Source organism: Prosopis cineraria, unplaced genomic scaffold, assembly GCF_029017545.1.
Source record: "Prosopis cineraria cultivar Desert tree isolate PC_DT_omini unplaced genomic scaffold, ASM2901754v1 PC13, whole genome shotgun sequence".
Lineage (NCBI taxonomy): Eukaryota > Viridiplantae > Streptophyta > Magnoliopsida > Fabales > Fabaceae > Prosopis > Prosopis cineraria.
The window spans coordinates 10,998,186-11,015,180 of record NW_026555344.1 but is presented as its reverse complement, the minus strand read 5'-3'; the positions used below and the strand labels follow the sequence as shown (position 1 = coordinate 11,015,180).

Here is a 16,995-nt window from a genome sequence, read left to right as displayed (position 1 = left end):
GCATCCAAACAGATTACGTTATAACACAATTAATTATAATTAAAGTCAATTATATTAATAAATTATCTTCATAATTAGTTATACCCAACTAAAATCCAAATGGGCCCTTCAAAATTTTCATTTTGAACCATTGTTCAACTATCATTTTTCATTACTCAAGTTTATTATCATTTCTTTTATACGTGAATCATTGTATTAAATTTTTTTATATCAACATAGAATTAAATAAATAAACTACTTTTAAAAAATAATAACATTTATCGTATACCTGTTTCAATTGTTACTTATCAACAATATAAATCATTAGTAAAATTCAAGACATTGTTATTAATAAGACAATTATTATGAAAGTAAGATTAATAAGAATATTTATACAATTTATAAAGGAATAATAGTAAAAATTTAAATAAAAAAATTTTATAAACACTTCACTGAAAATTTATTTGTAATATTACCCACCCACCTGATAGTTTATCAAGAATTCTAAAGTTTGCTTTTCTTAATTTTTTACTTTTATTTTAATGATACTCTTAATTTCCTAACAAATATATCATAATTTTAAAATCATTTATTATGTAATTTTTCAAGCACTTAATGGACATTTAAATTCAATCTCAACAATATTAAAGATGATACTTTGACCAATTATGTTTCAAGTACACTTAAGTTAGTTAATCCATTTGACAAATCTCAATTTATCCTCATACTTCCTTATGGCTCATTTTCAATCATAAATCATATTTAACCATTCTTATGCTTCCTTTAGACTTTAAAAAAAAAATTATACAAGCATCCTATATAATTCTTTCTTCCACTTTGGTATTTTAATATATCTATTAGTAACTTGAGCCAAAATTTACATGTACTTCTCCAAGCTATAAAATGAAAACTTAACAACATTTAATTCATCAAATTCTTCTTTCACATATTTTTACAAATACATTGATGGCATTTATCATTGACAAAATTATGAGACAGGCAAGCAAGCAATTTCAACAATTTTCAAGCTTTTAATTCCATAACCACAGATTTCAGCATCATAGTAGAATAACTAACATCCTCCATTAACTGAAACTACACCTTAGTTTTTTCTAGAACTTCATGATAGAAAATGGATTTTCAGTCCATAGGATTATAGGTTTGATTCCATTGTTTAGAATGAGTATAATGGGAGTTGTTTAAGGTATTGGAACACCACATTGATGATTTTAGAAGTGGTTAGTTCATAGGAACATTTAATACTTAAAAATGGATATAAACATGGTAGTTGGGAGAGGTTTATGTGCATTAATAATGATTTGAGGTGTTATTAGTGATAATGTGCATTAATGAAACCTAATGAGCCCATTGAGTATGAATAGGTAGTGATTATGGTTTGATAAAATAGAGTGTGTGGAGTTATGTATTAATAAATTTTCAAGATTGAGACAATGATGATATTCTTGTGGTATGATTATAGTGTGGTTCATTTTGTCACCATTTAAGCTTGTTGCAGCTTTGGGAAGTTAGTATAGTGAGGGATAAACCTTTGATCTCTCAAAAGTTTGAGGTAATTAGGGAAAACTTAATCTTTATAGTTGAATGTTAATTGTGTTTGTAAAATGTGATTTATGATTTAAATCAATGATGCATATTGGCAATGTGTTTGACTTGCAAAATGGCTTCGAAAAGATAACCTTGATTATGTAACTCTTTATGTTTTACGAAATTGATTGTGATTTATTATTATAGGTGGAGAATTGTGATGTATTATGTGTTGAGTTTGTGTAGTATTTGAGTTTATGGGAGTTCATGTATTATGAATTGATTGTTAAAATGTATATTATGTGAGAAATGTATATAGCATGATCATTAGTGGGAGTTTGCCTAGGGAGAGAAGTAGATTAATTTAAATCCACGTGGTATTAGTAATGACCGTTGAAATTAAGAACTAGCCTTGGCACCGACCATTAGAATCGGAAGGTAGCCCTTATCTCATGGTTGATTTAAGACTGTCCTACTTGTTCTACGATGGACTTGAACCTAACTAGTTTTCACAAGTTCATGAGGAGGCTAGATTAAGGGTACGACACTCTATGGTTGTTAATATTGGGAGAAATTGGATTACATAAGTGATTGAATTAACCCTAGCTCGGTAGCTCCTCACAAGTAAAAGGCTGGGTTAGTTTGTGAAGGACACAGTCATGTTATAGCCACTGGTTTCGTGTCAGAGGTAACAAGAGGATATAAGGTTGGCATATGATCATACATGTTGCACCCAGAAAAATGCGACGCGGACGGCGCGCAAGCGGAGGTCCCTGCCTTTGCGGCGGGAACCACATGAACGAGGAGTCGCCACCAAGATTTTGAAGGAAATCTCGAGAAACCGATTAATGGAGGATGAGGGTGGTCTAAGAAATCAGAGAATAGGTTCGGGAGTCAGTTGAGTGTGGGGAAGGTGTTAGGCACCCCACAACACCTGTTCGTTAGAATGGTTACTTGAAGTTCGTTGTGCTTTTTTAATATGATTTTATAATTATTTTAATTATCCCTTTTGTATTCATGTGTTTGATAAAAATGATAAGAATTAAGTGAGAAATGTTTATTTATTTACGAGGGAGGACGGACTTGACTCAGAATCTGACTCTGAGGCCTACGTACCCTGTGATGGGGATCAAAGTCCACGCAGTTCAGGCTTAAAAGTTGTTGGTAAAAATAATTTTGAAGAAAAATTAATTAAAAATAATTTACCATTTTGCAAATAAAATAATTTCTAAAATTTTGATATGTGTGTTTTAAATTGCAAGAAGTAATTTAATTTTAATTATTTTCTCTATTTTTGAATTTTTTGAATAAAGAAAGAAAAGGGTTTTTCTTTATGTTTTATGATTGAGAATTTTAATCGCAGTACCTGCAATACCTTATTGGTTCATACGGTAATGTAATTGCTCTAAATATCTACAGAGATTCTAAAATCTCACATGATAAAAGAGTTTGGCAATTTAATTTATTCATTTATATTCTTATGTACATTTTTAAGTGTTAATAGTAATTTTTTAGCATGTAGATACATGTTTTAAAAGATTTTAATCAACATTCCTGCAAAGCTTATTGGCTCATACGATAATATGATTATCCTAAATATCTGCGGAGGTTCTAAAATCTCACACGATAATGGAATTAAATTTAAATACGTCTTTAATTTAATTAATTTAATATATAATTTATATATATATATATATATATATATTAAAAACTTAATCGTTATATCTGCAGAATCTTATTGACTCATACAATAATACGATTATCTTAAAAGTCTACGGAGATTCAAATCTCACATGACTAAAAGATATAATTAATAAATATGATTGCATTTTAAATGCATTAATTCGGTTAATTAATCTCCTAAATTGTGTGTTATGTGATTATTTAAAAAAATTATTTTTTATATATATTGAGAACCACCGCATCTGTGAGGACTTATTATCCCACACAATAAGGTGATTAATTTAAGTTCCTATGAAGATTCTTGAAATCTCACATGAGACTTAAATAAATTATTAATATGAGTTATAAAAAGAGAGTTAATTTTAATGATGGGCCTTTAGAACCCATATGAGTTTTATTCCCATATCTGCGAAATCTTATTGATTTACACGATACAAGATCATTTAACTTCCTATGGAGATTCTTAAAACCCGACATGGAAAATAAATAAACATGAATATGTTCTTTTATCATTGTTATCATCATTATGATTATTATGTAACTTAGGTTTAATTAACTACTCAACTAACAAAATCTTTTGCCAACTGTTGTTTGCTCCTTCTATCTTTTACCCAATTGTTATTTAAAAAACTGTCCAACGATAAGATTATACTTATTATTGCAGGATATTGTTCTAAATAAAATACTTGTTACTTGTGTTGCTTCGAAAATAAAAATTGAATTAACATTTATTTAACTTTGAGATAAATGGGATCACAATGAGGGTCAAGGGTTAGAATTTGGTATATAAACATGTGCGCACAATGTTGCAAATTTCATTTATTGATCATTTAATTCATTCACCAAGGAAGGCATTTTTTATAATTTGAAACAGCATAAAGTGAAAGCATTAATGAAATTTAAGTACAATCATGAACTAAAATTTGATAAAAAGAAAACATTCAAAACGTAGCAAGAGGAACGTATGTACTTGGCTATAATTATATTACATCATAAAGAGACCACTAAGCTTGGGACAAGAGTGGCAAACTTCATGATGCAACAGTGGATTTCAATGAGCTTAAATTGGGGGAAGTGCATTACTTTCTATCACGCTCGCCCAAAACAATTCATCACAATTCATCCCAAATTCATAAATTTTAAAACTTCTATTGTCTGTACTAATCCTATAACACCTTTGAGGGAAGTTCACTTACAATAAACTATAATCAATTCAAATGAATTTTAAAAGATGAAATAAATGAGGAGAACGAGTGATTTTGAAAATGAAGTACTTTATTTGGAGTAAATGATACACCCTTAGCCTATTATCTTCGCTTGATTGAACCAACTCGAGAGGAGAAAATTAACTATTAATGCAACATCATCTTAAGGAAAGAGCTGACATAAAAGAAGTCTCGAACAGCACAAAACTAACAAGCCATGCACTAAGAACTCCTTTCAAAACAATATTCTATCACTCAAACACTTGATCAAACATCCAACTAACATGTTTGTGCAATAAATAAAATTCTGAAATTATCCTAGACGAAAGGGAAACAAATTACAAGATTCGAGTCATCCTCAGGTGTAAATTCATCTGGAAAATTTTGAAATTAATATTATATTAAGCCTTGAAGAATAAAGATTCAATATTACCCATTCACTTCTCCCTCAGCCAGAGTTGAACTCGCCTTCTCTGGCTCTGTCTTTGTACCTCGCTGATGATGATGACTCACCCAGAGAAATGGACACCAGAGACAAAGCCCATACACGAAAGAAGATAACCGAGATCTAACCGATCATTTCCCAGACCAAAACTCCTTACTGTCATATTCTATCCACTAGATTTGGCCTTATCATGGCATCTGATTTCGTCTCCTGCCACCGCCAACCTTTGCTTTCTCTTCCTCCAAATCTTACTCGCATTCTCTCCCCAAATAGAAGTAAAATCTCTCTTGGTCTCCTCTGTTTTTTTACAAATCTCTCCTCTTGATCTCCGTCTCATCTGTTCTTCCTCTTTCCAGAAAAATCTTCCCTTTTTCTCAGAAAAATCCCTCCTTCTCACGTTCTGGTCTCTCCCACGCTCACAGATCACTCAATCTCTCATGCTCAAAGCCTCTCCTAAAACCCCGATTCAGCCCCTGCTTCCCCAGTCTCTTTCTCAGTTTTTCTTTTATTGAAGACCAAAAGAAAGAAAAAGAAAGCAAATTACTTTGTGTGTGTTCGAAAATCTGCTCAGTTCTTCATTCTTTGGCTCTCGTGTTGGCAGGCTCTGCTTTGCTCTTCTCCTTCACACGCGTCTGGAGTTTGCTCTCCCTTTTCTCTGGCGTTTCTGCGTGTGTGGCGTCTGACTGAGTGAATGAATTTGAACCGATGGGTTAAGATTTAACCCATCGGTATATATTATTATTTTATTCATTTTTTTAAAAAGAATCTGATTTTGAATCAAGGAAGCATATCCTTTATTTTTTTGGAAGACAACAACATCTAAAGGAAGAAATTCAAAAAGAGTTGACTTTCAAAAATTTATTCCTAATATCTTGAATGTTTAGGATAATTTCGCATAGATTTTAAGCAAGGTTATATTTTTTGTTAATTTTGTTAGATTATTATTATTTTTCAAAATATAATCCTAAAAAAGGATTAAATTTCATTTTTTGTATTTTTATATTTTTTGATTATTTATTATTATTTTAAAAAAATGTCCGAACAAAATACAATGTTCACAATACATATAAGTCTAATCATATGGTTGTTAGTTTTATGGTCCGGTATGTGTTGAAAGCATATGGTTGTTATTTTTACAACGTTATGTTATGTTTTGTGAATTAACATGATAAAGTGTGTTGTGGTAAGCCCGATCATATGGTTATTAGTTTTGTGAAACGTGATCGAGTGTTATATGTAATATCTGTGTTTTTGCCTAAGTGCATCTATTTATAATTAATATGCAACTATATGGGTTAGGTGAAACTTAGTTATTGAGTGGTTGTACTCACCCCTCAATTCTCAATATTTTTAGGACCTAACTTATCATATTCTAATCTGGAAAAACACACAGAGGCCTAAGATTATGGAGTAATCCTCTTTATGCCTCTTTTTATTGTTTTCATGTGTATTTGTTAATGAAATTGCCAACTAGGATCATTTAACATGATTTATGCATTACTTGCATGATTTTGTGTATAATTGGTGTATTTTGTGCCTTGGTTGTGAGTTTTAGTTGTAAACCCATGAATAGGGCCAAAATACTTGTGCAAGTAGAAACATATGTACTTTGAAAGATTTGGGATAAAATTGATGATTTTGTACAATATTTCCTCCCCCTTTATGTTTTGTGAAAATCAGGGTTGAGTGGTGATTTTATGATATAAGTGTTTTTGATTGTGTATGGTGCATTGCATGGGTCTATTAGAGTCTATTAAGTGTGGTCAGATGGTTGGTGTAAGCTATTGGCATGAGTGGTTGAGTTGGGATGCTCATTTGTGAAATTTTGTGAAAAAATGGCCAAAATGGGTTTTGGTGTCCAACTTTTTTATAGAAAATGAGTTTGAGTGTGAAATCGGTGCCATTAGCTAAAGTTAAAAGAAATATCTGTGTAAACACCAAAAACCACCTCAATTGGACGTCGAACGAAGATTTGGGACGCGTCGGAAGTTTGCTTTTTATGCTGTCAAATGACAGCAATGATGCTATCAAATTCGTGCAATACACTGCGACACATGGCACCTCATGTCATGGCACATGGCACAGAGAAGACATGCCACGGTGCATATGCCGTAAGCCACGATGCATAAAATCTATTTTTGAGTTTTAAAACTCATTATTTTAGGTTTCAATTAATTTTCAAACTTCCGCTTTACTTTCTAAACTCTAATTGGAGATTATTAAATAATGTTTGAAATTTAACATGTTGAATTTGGGATTCTTTTCAAAAATGATTGGAAAATTTTCTTTTTATGAAATTTTATAATTTGGTAATTCTTTGAGGGTTAAACTGTAGATTGCCATGATTTGGAGTTAAACGTGGTTTAATGAAGAAGACCTTATAGTTTGGTCTCTTAGTCATTACAATAAGATTTGGCATCAAGCTTATTCTCTTGAATGGATAAGGTTTGATTAGAAGTACCTTGAGTTCGGAAAAGAAGATAGAAACATACCTCATATTATTTACTGATGGGATGAACTTACATGGGATGCAAAGTAGTACTTATAGTACACGGCCTATGGTGATGGTCATTTATAACCTTCCTCCCTTACTTTGCATGAAGTGGAAGTATATGATATTATCTTTGCTAATATCGAGGCCCAAGCATCTCGGGAATGACATAGATGTTTACTTGAACCACTGATTGAAGATTTAAAGTTGTTGTAGGAGATAGGTGTGAAGGTATATGATGTCTATAGAGAAAAGATATTCAATTTGAAGCCATGTGTTTTGGTAAGTTCAATGACTTTCTAGTATATGGTAATCTATCAGGGTATAGCATTAAAAGACAACTTGAATGCCCTATTTGTGAAGAAGGAACACATTTAGTGAGGTTGCAGCATGGTATGAAGAACGTGCATAACATCTCAAAAAACTTAACCTCCTATTAATTGGATTAATTAGGTGAGATTAGTGTGGTATGTGGATAGAGAAGACTAACAAATGTTTTAGGTTGTGTTTTTAGCCCTAGATATAAGTCCAGAGTGAAATCATGTCACTCAGACCTTAAAATGAGAGAAAAATAAAGGAAAATAGTTTTGTGCCATATGTTGCGGCATGTGTATGGCATACTATGGCACATGAGTCACAAAAATGCAAAGGAACCCTCTCTAAGGCTATGGGTCTGAACCCATTAATTTAAATAGAGTTAATGTAAGTTGTTTGATTTGTTTAAACTTAATATTTATGATTTTGAGCATTGACATTTATTTTGGATGAAAAGGAAGTTAAATGCCATTAATGATGTTTAATGAATTTATTGGTGATATTTGGAACTAGAGGGTGGTTATTCAAACTTTACATATCTAGTTTTAAAGTTTCTATAAGATTAAGGAATTGGGTTTTGAGTTTTGGAATGAACCCTAGATATTGGGATGATGATTTGGATTGTTGGGTACTGTAATCAATATTACTTAGGCTCACATGAGTTAATTGTAGTTAATAGCAGCTAATATGCCCGTTGATTGTGATTAAACTCAAAAGGTTAATTCCAAAACAAAATCATAAGCCAATATCATTGTATGATTATTTAAATTATACATGCCATACTTACATTGAACAATTTCACACATTTAGAAAATAATTATAAAACTTCATAACTAATTAACATATAAAAGTATAAGAAAGATTTTCCTTAGTTATCTCAAACTTTTAAGAGGTTAAAAGTTTTCCTTTCAATAACACACTTCTAAAGCTTTATGAAACTTGAATGGTTCCAGTACATGGTTACTTTACAATTAATTATGCAAGTAATCATTAATATCATCATAAACAATCTTCTAATTTCATTAATCAACACGTTAAATATTCAAAATTCCAATCTCTTACATTTAAGCTTAACCACTAGGTTTGTTAACTCCTACTAACTCCATTTAACTTCCATTAACTTAGATAATTACTAATATAATACCCAATAATCTAAAATCACACTTTAAAGGTCCAGGGTTCATCTAAAATGGATGACCTAAGCTTACAATCTAATAAAACACTCTTAAGCTAGGTATAGAATATTTAAACAACCTTTATAAAGTCCCATTTTAACTAACGGGTTTAGAGCCATAACTCTAGGTCCAAAAATCACATAATCTTTAACGGCACTCTATTGCACAAATTCGTTCATAATTGAGGGTATACTCTCATGAACACATAAAACATCTACTTTAGGCTTAAATAACTCAAACAACTCTCATTAATTCCATTCAAGTCAATGGACTTGGACTCAAAGCTCTCAAGATCCAAAAATCATCCTTTAACTACAAACTCTAATTTAAAAATGGTGTAGAGAGAAAGAGGAATGGTAGGGGAGGTTTACCTTAGTAATTAGAAACTCTAAATCTCCCCAAAACATTAGCAAAATCATGCCATAGCAGAGAGAATCATGAGCCCTTTCATTATCCTCTTTTTCCTTTCTATTTTTCATGCATGTAAATGCCCTCTCAAATCTAATTTTTGACATTACGCACAGTGCCCACATTTTGATTTCTCTTTAATTTGAACCCAGATAGCACAATTCACTTCTAAACTTAATACAATGGCTAAAGCCAAATCTAATAGGCCTAGTAGCCATATCTAACTATTCTCAAATCTATTTATACTTAAATTTACATATTTACCCTTCATTAATTTAATTAATTAGGGAATAATTTTGGGACATTACACCATTTACCTTTTATTTTTAATGTTCTTTGATTAGCTTATAAAATTTCTCAAGTGTAAATCAACAAGGACTCTTGTGAATAAACGAGTTTATTGTAACAAATAGTTAGATTTTTCATGTTATTTATGGGCCCTTTATTGTTAATTTTATTTGGTTAATTTGAAATTTTTCTCAAGTATTATCATAAGATCACAAGGACTATTATGAATAGAAGGACTTCTTATTGTAAATAATTGAACTTTACTAATAATTTATAGACATTCTATTGTTAATTTTAGGAAAAATATAATTATTAATCCCTATAGTTTAAACATATTTTGTTATAGGTCCTTATAGTTTATTTTCATTAGTTAATGTCCCTCAAGTTTATCCTATTTGTAATGTTAGTTCTTCTATTTTTAAATATGTCCAAAACAATGATGAGGTAACCCTGGCAATGTTTAAATATGTTGAATTATGATTAATGCTATTAATTTTTGTGCTAAATGGGAATTAAGATTCAACAGATTGGAACATGTATGAAACAGAACAAGATAGACAATGTGTTAATATGTTAAATCATAATTTCTTTTTTTTTTTAAAGGTCAAATATATAGTATATAAAAGGAAATAAAAAGATTACAAGGCATAATAGTTTGGTTCTAGATAACCAGGCGAAAAAGAAAAAGAAAAGAAAGCATCAGCATGGCAAGTAAAGTAAAAGACTTTTTCAAAAAGTTGAAGAAAGACACCAATATCCTGAAGAACCACATCTCTATCCATCTGAGTTTTTTTGCAAGACCTGACAAGAAGTGAATTCTTTTTAAAGCCTACTATTCCGATTGACCCATTTGCAAGCTTCTTTCTCGTGAGAACGGACAGATCTAGTGAAGAGCAGCATGAGCCACAAAGCAGAGATCAAGACTATGGCTTCGCAAACTTCAGGCAGAGAAGGGAAAGATTTGAATTGCCGATCCACAGTATCTAATGATGCAGAACCACTTGTTTTGACCCGAGAACTTCTTTTTCCTAAGCCATAGCGTCCATCCACGTCGGTATACACGTAAAGCAAAAGAGGAGCTGAAGAAATCATCACACCCAGTGATAGCTTGGTTTTTTTGGGATGATCGGCAATAAGACATCGCTATAATGAAGCCATGCATGTAGTTCAGACATTATACTCTCAGGAGACAAATCTAGAGATGTATGGGTGGCTTTATTTCTTTTCCACCAAATCAAATTAAGCAAGGTAACAATTTTCTTCAAAACCCCCTTGTCATCTTTTTTATAGATCTGCAGCAGAAAATTAAGAAGCCAAGCTCTAATATTTGGTGGCCTAATTTGATCAGTATGTATCCTCAGGGAACATTAAAATTATAAGGACCCATAGTTATGTTTTTTCTTTAATTTTATTTAGTTCATCCAAAAAAAAAATATTTAGTTAACTCATAAATTTTCTCAAGCACAAGTATATGCTCACATGAACTTTTGTGAATAAATAAACTTCTTGTCACAAATAATTGGGCTTTTCTTGTTAATTCCCTTGTAACACATATATTCTTATTCATTAAGAATAGTTCAGTTTTTTTACCTTTAAAAATAATTTCACTTTTAATATTTGGGCCTGCAAAAAAATATCAAAATCTATTGGACCTATGAAGAAATTATATTCATTGAATGGTCTTGTATGTGATCCCCAATCCTTGTGGAAATCTTGTTCAACAGCAAGTAGCTCTGTGTAAAGACAGGCGGTCTCATTGAGGACGATGTGCATGTAGCTTGATTGTGACAAAACATGTAAAGCTGGAAATATGGGTATGCAAAATATATATTTTAATTAAAAATATATATTATTTTCATGAGCATATAAAACATGTAGAGCTGAAAATATGAATTAATTTGGATCATATGAGTTAAAAAAATATGGTTATAGGGTGGCAAGATTTCTACCGAATCCTTATTATAAGTTACTGTTAAATGGGCAAACTTATCAATTCTTTTTTTTTCATGATTTTTTTTAAATTACATCTAATGATAAGTTATAAAATGATATTTCATACAGTTTGAAAAAAAAATTACATCATAAATTTATGAAATTGATCAATACTATCGTAATTCATTCTAAATTTATCTATCGCTTCAACATTGGGTCTTCCACTTTTATTCTCGCTTCCATTAAAAAAAAAAAAAAATTCTATCCTATTAAACGAGGCAGTACTCATGACAAAAACTTGTGATTCTGTTGTTTGTATAGTAATAAATAATAATAAATTTTAGTAATTTCGCCTGATTTATGTGGTCGTCATGGTTTCATGCACAGCGCGCTTCACTCAGTCAACAGTGGATCATCGGCTGTAAAGGACGTACGGAGCTCGATCCCCTTGATATTTTTCCCAGCATCGAAAGCAAAAGATGACAAAATCTCCCGATCTTTCATTCTCGCGTACGATGAAGCACAATTTTCTGGTCTCTTAACACTACTAACGCTGTCATCTGAAAACTCCAGAGCCAGACATGGAAATCGTCTTCACCCTTCAGACCTTCACGGTCTTATCGTTTCTGGGTCTCTTATTGATCTTTACTTTTCTCCTCATTTTCTCCCTGTTCTTTGGAAAGTCCATCGGAGACCCACAATATGCGCCCGTGAAAGGTACCGTTTTTCACATGTTGTTCTACTACACAACTCTCTATGACAATCAGACTGAACTAGCGAAAACCCTACCAACATACCGTCTTCTGGGTCCGGGAATGAGCGAAATTTACACCGCCGACACGCGAAACATCGAGCACATTCTGAAAAGCCAGTTCAGTAAGTACTCCAAGGGTAAGCGTGATCAGGATATTATGGTTGATCTTTTCGGGCGGGGGATTTTCGCCGTCAACGGTGAATTGTGGAAGCAGCAGAGGAAGCTCTCGAGCTATGAGTTTTCCACAAGGGTTCTTAGGGATTTCAGCTGCTCTGCTTTCAGAACCAACGCCGCCAAATTGGTTAGAGTTATTTCAGGATTTTCCAAGGAGAATGTGGTTTTTGATATGCATGTAAGTATTTGATTATTTTCCAGGAGAAATGGAAATTGGTTTCCGTGTTTTAGTTTGCGTGAAAATTTTAGTGTGGGATCCTTTGAAGTCCTTGATAGGTTGTAGTTGTACATGAATTTCCAACTGTGCATCAGCCTTGTTGAAACAGAGCAGAATAACGAAAGGAAAGGTGATGAAGAGTGAATATTAATTCATTAGTCATAGGAGAGCTGGAAGTTGATGCAACAAATAAGTACTCCCTCTGTGCTCCGGTTAAAAATAAAACATTTCTCCTTGGCTAATTTTAATTTAAATATAAAGCAACTTAACACATGTAAAAGATTTTTCCCATTTTATCTCTTGTATTTATTAACCTAAATATTTATGTAAATGTATCTTTCACGCATCATTGAGTGCATTGTAATTGGGACTAGGGATAAAAAGGAAAAACAATATATATTTGTATGGGAAAAGGACTTTATTGATATGTGCATTTTTCTCAAAAAGCTGTTTATATTTTGGACCAAAGGGAGCAAACCCTTTGCTAAGAGAGATGAACACAGGTGAGGAAGTGAATCAAAGATTAAAACTCCCTGTATCCCTAGTTTGCAAGCTAAGGTCATAGGGTCACTAGCTAACTAAATGATTAACAGACCTAATAACTAATTAATCACTCTTGATTAATTCAACCTTCCAACAAGCCTTAGCAAAATGAAATGTAGTCCTACAAATCTTGTTTGAGAGATTCAATTTCATCGCTTTAAGAACAATGTAACTGATGGTGCTCTTTTGAGTTGATTGTCATTGATGTTTGAAAGGTGACAAGGCAACAATGTCTGGCTTGAGTTGGAAACGTGTTCATCATAAAATCAATAAAAGCAGCCGCAAAGAAATATACCATACAATGGAGTGAAACTCAATTCAAGTATAATAACTTTGATAATAAAAGGATTCTACTAGCTAAAAGTAAAGGCATTATAATATTTGTACTCTGAATAAAATGTAGTTTTACTTATATTTGTTTCTTTTCTTGCAATTGAAAATATCACTTTATGTCATGTTTCAATTGATAGAAAGATGTGTGGATGACGTTTTGTTCCCTCCATAGGATATGCTAATGAGATGCACATTGGACTCCATATCCAAGTTGGGTTTGGAGTGGAACTGAACTGCTTGGAAGGATCAAGCAGGGAGGGGACTGAATTCATGAAGGCTTTCGATGAATCAAATTCTATAACTTCTTGGCGCTACGTGGATCCTTTTTGGCAGCTCAAGAGATTTCTCAACATGGGTCTTGAAGCAACCCTCAAGAAAAATTTTAAAGTAAGTGATGATTTTGTGCATGGTGTGATTAGGAGAAAAAGAAACGCTTGGCTATTCAGCAACACTATGTGAGTTCTCACAAATGCATTACTGTTGATGCAGTTCTTTTTGTAGCATTTAGTTGTGGTTATCATTTACTGTATGTCTGGTTGTACTTCAATTGATTTATCATTTTTCTGTTTATCAAAAAGCTCTGGTTCATGTATCAAAATAATAATAATGAAAAAAAAAGGATTATCTGTTTCTAGAAAACACTTAATGTTTAACAAGATTATGTGCTAAAAGCATTTATCAATTTCATTGTGTCGATCATATATCAAAAAATTATTTATTACGGTCAAATTGCTAAAAGGACTTCTTTGGAACTTAAGTTTGGATGATATGTAATTTTTTATTGTTTTACGGTGCTCTTTTCCCATCAAAAAATAATTTCTACTTATAAGGTAAGTGTCAATTTTTCTTGTAATATTTTAGGAAGTTTTCTGTAGGTCTAGATTAATTTGTGCACATCATAGATCTCATAACTTATATAATGAAAATTGGGTTGCCATATTGAAACACAAGGTTTTCTACAGCAGAAGACACCTCCACTTGATGAGAAAGCATCACTTTTTTTTGCATCTCCCTTTCATTGAAAATATTTTCCGGAAACAATTTGAGGTTTCAGTAAAAAATATTCAATTTAAAAAATTATAAAAAGCCTTCTTCAGAAAATAAAAACTTTTGACTTTTCTCTCTCTTACAAAGTGGTATGAAACGACTGCTTGTCTTTGTTCGTGTATATAATTTCTTCAGGTGTTGGTATTTGAGAATTATCTGAACTGATGATGAATTTGAAGCTTGTTTTGGATGTTTTTCAGAATGATAAAGAAGACATACTTTCTAGGTTTCTGATGGAGAGCAAGAAGGACCCTACAACTATGAATGATCAATATCTGAGAGACATAATTCTGAACTTCATTATTGCTGGCAAAGACACAACTGCAAACACTCTATCATGGTTCTCTGCATGCTCTGCAGCAACCTCTCGTCCAAGAGAAGATTGCACAGAAGTGAGAGATAATGTCACTTGTTCAGAGGGAAGCAAACCCAGCGTAGATGAGTTTGTGGCCAATATAACAGAAGCTACCCTTGAGAAAATGAATGCATTATCTTCATGCAGCACTGACAGAGACCTTAAGGTTGTTTCCTGTAGTTCCAATTGTAAGTTCTATAGCACAAAACCATAACAATTCTTTATATATTCCAGTCTTTTTTTTACCTTCCTTGTTTTAGAAGTGCTCTTTAGATTTTTTTTTTTTAATAATGAAAAAGGGAAATTCATTCAAAAGGAAACAAAATACAGAGTATCAAAATATGTAAACGCAGGATAGGCAAGGTTAAAAGCCTGTCTCAAGCATCTGATTGGAAATTATTTTTAATTTAAAATACTTTGATTCAATATTTTGATTTTATCGTGACGTTTCTTAATATGTGACATGGGCAGTTTTTCCCCCCTTTAGAGAGCTAATGACGTGATGTTTAAAAATGTTGGTACGTAAAAAAAAAAGTTTTCTATAAAGGAAAAGAGAAATTCCCCTGTCCCATTTTTCTCCGATACATTTCTGTTTTCCTTTCTATTATTATTTTTTTTTTGGTACCAAACATTGTCTAAGTGTTGAAAGACGTCCATATGTTATGTTTCTATTAGGAAACTTCACCTATATTTGCTGGGTCTAATATAAATAATTTCTTTTTGTGTAACTTAGAATTGCATATAGCAGTTCACCCATGTTACTTAAGGATGTGCCATGCAGTTTGATTTTCAAAACTATTTTGGGTTTTTAAATTCTAAACTCCACTAAGTAATTAACCTCTCTTTTACATGTTTTTATTACACAGGTTCTATCAGATTTTTACTAATGGAGTTCATTCTTTATATTCCTTGGCTATGTTTAGATGCATTAAAATGATTGTTTCTTGCTGAGGGCAACTGAATTTGCTGAAATAACCCATCCTGCGTCACTTTTTATAGTAATGTGCCTATGGAATAAGCTGTTTCTTCAATTTCTATGCTTGACTTTCGTTTTACGTGTCACTATTCTTATAGGCAATGATGAATGCTGACCATGGGGTAGGTGTGAGAGTCTGAGTTTTGTCAACTTTCAAAGGTTTGGTCCTAAAACCCAATTAATTCCTACATTGATAAAATCCAAAACCTCACTTGGGATGATATTTTTTGTGCACGGTTATTTAATGTTTTGGTACTACTAGGTCAAATTTGGAACATTGTCAGGTCTAATTAGGAGCAGCTCTCCTAAGATGAGTTGTTTTCCAACTATAAGTTTGAACCTTTACCTTGCTTAAGGGAATGAGTTATTTTCACTGCCTAAGTACGGTTAGTGAGTTGTAATCACACTTTTTTGTTTAAATAACATTGCATTACAAAATTGCTGTGTATGATGGACATCTTGATATATTTAACTATTATATAGTTTGATTGGTGAATCAAGGATGGGAGGACAGCAGAAATGGATGACATCCTCCTGATGGATATAGAGGAAAAAAGGGTGATACAGTGTACTATATCTCTTATGCTATGGGGCGCAATGACCTAATATTGGGGTGTGGATGCTGAGGAGTTTCGTCCGAACGATGGCTCGACGATAATGGAGTTTTTCGACCAGAAATCTCCATTCAAGTTCAGCTCTTTCCATGTATGTATTTCTTTTCCGACCTGAATCTTCATTGCTGAAAATTCCCCAATTCATTCCAGTATAATAATTCTTTTTGGTATGACCATTTTTTGCAGGCCTGGACCTCGTATGTGCATAGGGAAGGACTTTCGCTTACAGACAGATAAAATAGTAAAGCAATAGCACTTCTTCCGCTTCTTCAGGTTCAAGTTGGACGATGAAAAAAGGAATGGACTTACCAAGTCATGTTAACACTTCACCTTGACAAGGTCCCCTTGTGTGCCATACCAAGGTCTTGATGAGAATGATTGGGTGAGCGGCAACATGCTATGTATATGTAAAGAACATCTCTGGTCTTTCACCTTGGTGTTATAGTTATTCTCAATAAAAGGGTGAAGTAATCAAATTGTATGTTGCATGTTGAATAAAATTGAATGTTGTATCAA

General features: G+C 32.4%; 1 pseudogene; it reads left to right on the top strand.

Annotated features, from left to right (window-relative positions):
- The first annotated feature begins 10,755 nt into the window (after nt 1-10,755).
- Nucleotides 10,756-16,848, top strand: LOC129290251 (cytochrome P450 704C1-like; annotated as a pseudogene).
- Nucleotides 16,849-16,995: the final 147 nt, after the last annotated feature.